Here is a 4,739-nt window from a genome sequence, read left to right as displayed (position 1 = left end):
AGCTCTCTGAACTGAATGAGCGCACAGACAGCAACGTTGTGTGACACGTTTGTAAAATATAGGCTATAGCCCTTAGAAATTTCTGTGCGAGTTAATAATTTTCGGAGTGAGAAATGCCATGTGTGGCGTGTGAAGTCATTGAAATGCGTGTGTCTCACGCTCAACAGAGGTTTGTATCAATCATCATCAACAATGACAAGCCAGCTGGAACCTGCCACTCGTTTTCTCTCCCTTTCGTGCTGCTGAGACGCGTTCCCAATTAAATGGAGTAGGCTAGTAATAGTATTACGTTCAAGTTAGATCTTAATGGAGAGGACCCGAAAAGTATCATCTTTATGTAACATGCTGTTGGTGCATTTAGACATTTTAAACGTTCTCTAACAAGAATGCAAATCAGTTTGCAGTAAAGCTAATATTTATTGAATATTGGTCCTTCCTCTATCTCTTGGTGCCCTACACACAGTGCACATCATGACTCGAGTCCAAGTCATGTGACTCGATTCCACATGTCTGGTTATGCTGGGTTTTACAACGACTTCAAACGCGATTCATCGAATCAAAATCAAGGACTGGAACTAGCTGTTTTAGAAAGGGTGTTTTGAATGGAATTGAATTAACTTTATTAGCCTGACATTTAGCTTTTCTTCAGCCAGGGAAATATAATGTAAAGTATGGATTTGTGTAGTTTACATGTAGTTATTCAAATCAGAAAGCTTTCCCATGAAAAGCACTTGGTACCTTTCCTCCAACCACAGTGTCTGTGGCCTACTGTAATGATCAGACACGCCATATAACTGCAGACCAGGTAAGTGTCTTCACATAGATCTATATAGACATATCTGACATGTGTGAGAAAGTGGGATTTAAGACACATTTATCCAAAGCAACAGACTCTCGAAATTCGGTATTCTTGGACAGCGACGCCACCTGGGGCTTCCATCTCCATTAATGTATTTTAGCAGTCCTTCAATATTGTGTCATGTGACAATTATTAGAAATCTGAAAACTATGATCAATACAGCATCAGGGCTGCCAACTTTTCAAAAAACCTTGGAGTGAGATTTGGTGGGGCCAACCAAAATTTTGCTGCGGAAATTTTAGTTTGGCTCATTCAGCATTATACCGTACAGTAAAAAAAACGTACATCAGTGGTTCTCAGGTGTAGGGACCAGGCATGGATGGATTATGAACTTTTGGGCCCCTGGGCCCACATGTATTAAGGGCTCCCCACTAATTGTTGCATATGTGGAAGTGGGGTTTGGGGGTCCTCCCCCAGAATTTTTTTAATTGGTTTGATGTGATTTCCTGTATTCTGGTGCATTTTGGGGATGGCCAATACTAAATTCAATCAGATTCATAGCCTACATCCTGATGTGTTGATATTGAGGCAATGATTCCATGCAAAGGCTTGGGCTTCAGGGCCCCCTGACACGTTGGGCCCCTGGGTCTGGGCCTGGAAGGCCCGTGCATTAATCCATCCCTGGGACCAGGGTCCCAGAATTCAATTAACATTGGTATCAAAGGGATCTAGCCTACTAGTAGGACCATGGGCGTCGGAGGCATTCTGAAAGTGGGTGGGACATTTCAGTGGGGGGTATGGGGGTCCTCCCCCAGAAAAAATGTTTTGGACTAGATGCAATTTCCTGAATTCTGGTACATTTTAACAGGTTATTTAGATACTTCTATATAACAAAATAAAGCCAGCCTATGAATTAATAAAAAGTAAATCATGCATAATTTAAAAATAACTCAATAGGCTACTTGGCTACGCAATAAGGTTTCCATTACAGCACCGCGGACGTTCAATGAACGCATGAAAGCGGATGATTTGTTTAAAATCCCAACACTCTTTCAACTACATACGTAATAGTGATCATCAAGTACCTCCCCAGATTTCAGTGCCCATCAGTCCCAACATTTAACAATATAATCAAACAGTCCAAAAGTAAACTAGATGTACCGCATAGCGGTACAAAATATGACCGCCGCTCAGTCCTGTACATCCGTTCCGCGAAAATAAATCACACTTCAATTTGTCTCCATATTTTACTCCATCCCCCACTCTTGAAACTTTTGTGTATGCTTATTTGGCATGCCTGAGTGTGTGTGTGCGGCTGCACAGAAAGTACCCTACTGGTGCTGAAAAGGTGAATAGATTGTAGAATAGCCAAAGAAGATGTAGAATTGTTATAAAACCTTTAAAATCTCTAAACAATCACAAGTAGGGCAGTTCATCACAGTTCATCCATTGCAACTGGATTGATGAAAGGTCACTTACACCTGTAGGCTACATTGTATTTGGGAAAAGCAAAAGGTATCAGCATAATGTTATTTATTTATTTATTTTTATGTATTTATAAACAAAACCATCTCTGTCAGTTCCATGCCGTTTTCAACAGCTATCAAAACAAAGGTCATTTTTGGATGGATGGATTTTTTTTTGTGAATGTTTCTTCTTCTACATAAGATTTTAGTCATCTTTAGTTCATGTAATACTTTATTGTCAATGCACAAATTAAGTAACAGTAGTCTGAAACGTTATTGTTAATGCACAAATTAAGTAACAGTAGCCTAGTCTGAAACGAAATGCTGTTTTACATCTAACCAGTGGTGCAAATAACTGACATGTCCAAATGGGCCTTGATGAAATGCGCCAGCTAGACTGTTCATACACATTTTAACGGGCCAAAGTTGAAGAGCTTTTGTCCGTTATTGTTAGTGCAAATATAGGCTGATTCATGTTCCCTTGCATTGTTTAACTGAGGTCCATGGCTAGTCTGGCTTTCATCAGACCAAGCTCAATCTTTTAAGAAATCAAAAATAAATAGCGGGCAGATCAGGCTGGGTTCACCCAGCCTAGTCCATAGGCACCCGATATTGTTTAATTTTCGATTGAGATATACACGCTCTGGCTATTCTAAATGCAAAATGCATCAGGAGTTATGACAAAAGCGGTAACTAACAAACTAGATCCTAATAGAAAGTTGTTAGCTTCCCTAAGCTACAGGTAGGATTATAAAGGTAGGCCTAATGACAACATAAATTGTCAATAGGCTATGCTGGCGACACAAATAAAATCTCCTTTGGAAACCAATGGCTTCGCCTTACAGTATCAAAGCGGACTTAAACTGTCATATCGTGGCGAAAAGTTGTAATAACATTCACGCAGCTCCATGAGTCAAGGAAAGCGAATGAAGTAGCCACTTCTAAATGGGACCCACTACACAGTAGCTTAAGGTGTTTTGCTAAAGCAGCCATAATGAAATGAAGGTGTCATTGTTTGGATACTTCACACACGTGCTTTTTAATTTCACAGACTACAACTACCAAGCTGTAATCAAAGCACATCGATTCCCCTCTCACACCCTGCACGCACTTAAAACAAAATAAACAGGCGTCTCAGTCTCACGCATGTATAGGCAAAACTGTATCAGACCGATTGTAACGTTGGTAAATCTTCCATTGCACAGAATGATTTTGTAGCACATGCAATAAATGACAGTCGAAAGATACAAACAGTGCTGCTATACATTTGCTTGGTATAACCGCGATTTATAGTTTTCTACAAATGCAATAAATCAAATGCCTCCATCACTCAACCAACGCTTAACGGTAACATTACCTAGGTCCTTATTGATATTACAAGATTAACGTACCTGCAGTAAAACCAAGCATGTCCGATAAACATCCTCAGATTTATTTCGGCTTCAAGAAGAAATGGGAATTACACTTCATGTGAACATCGCCCTATCCTTATTAGATGTTAATGCGGTAAATTACAGTCCTTGTATGAAGCGCCCATTGTTTTTTCCAACCCACTTTTTTAACTTCCAACAAAATTACGCCTCACTGCAACGATGCGCCATCCAATGAAAATGACAATGAAGCACTAAACAGATGCTTAAAACAGCACTGGTATTTCGTGACTGCAAAAGTGTGTGTGTGTGTGTGTGTGTGTGTGTGTGGAGGGGGGGGTCCAAACTAACAATTTTAAAAAGTGGGTGGGTGTTATGTAAGAATATAAGAAATGTTTGTATATTTGAACTTTTAAATGCATCAATCAGGTGCACTTTCAAAATAAATTCAGAGGTCAGACTTGCTTATTTTTATGGAAATATTTGTGCTGTAGCCTAAGCTATTTTGCACTTCAGAATTATAACCATGCAAACACAGATGGAATAGTTATGGTGATATTGCAATAAGTTCACAACCACAAAAACATATGCTAGGCCTACATTTCACAGTTCAGAAATTTTCAAAAATGTGTGTACATTTCAGCACTCCATGAAAGTATGCAGAAGTGGTCACCTGTGTTATTCAGCTAGTTCATTTAAGATAATATATTGGTCATTGTACTACATGCTATTCCTTTTTCAGGATGTACCCAAGTAGTAATTATCATGAACTATCTGTCAAAATAAGCCCCGCCCCCTGAAACGTCATAAATCACACCATAACCACGCCTCCTTTTTATGCAAATTAGCCATGTGGTTGTCACCACGTGTTGTTTGTTATTGTTATTGTTTTGTGAGTCATGTGACAGTCATGTGACTGGTGTCAAACCCTGGGCAGCCATATTGGATGTAAAGTCATGTGACAGTCATGTGTCTGGTGTCAAACAATGCCATGCTCCCCTTGGCATCCATATTGGATGTAGTGTCATGTGACAGTCATGTGACTGGTGTCAAACCCCTGGTTATATATTGGCCCCCAAACCCCATGTGTGTTTTGTGGATAAT

This window comes from Alosa alosa, chromosome 22 (genome assembly GCF_017589495.1).
Source record: "Alosa alosa isolate M-15738 ecotype Scorff River chromosome 22, AALO_Geno_1.1, whole genome shotgun sequence".
Lineage (NCBI taxonomy): Eukaryota > Metazoa > Chordata > Actinopteri > Clupeiformes > Clupeidae > Alosa > Alosa alosa.
This window is presented reverse-complemented; position numbering follows the sequence as displayed.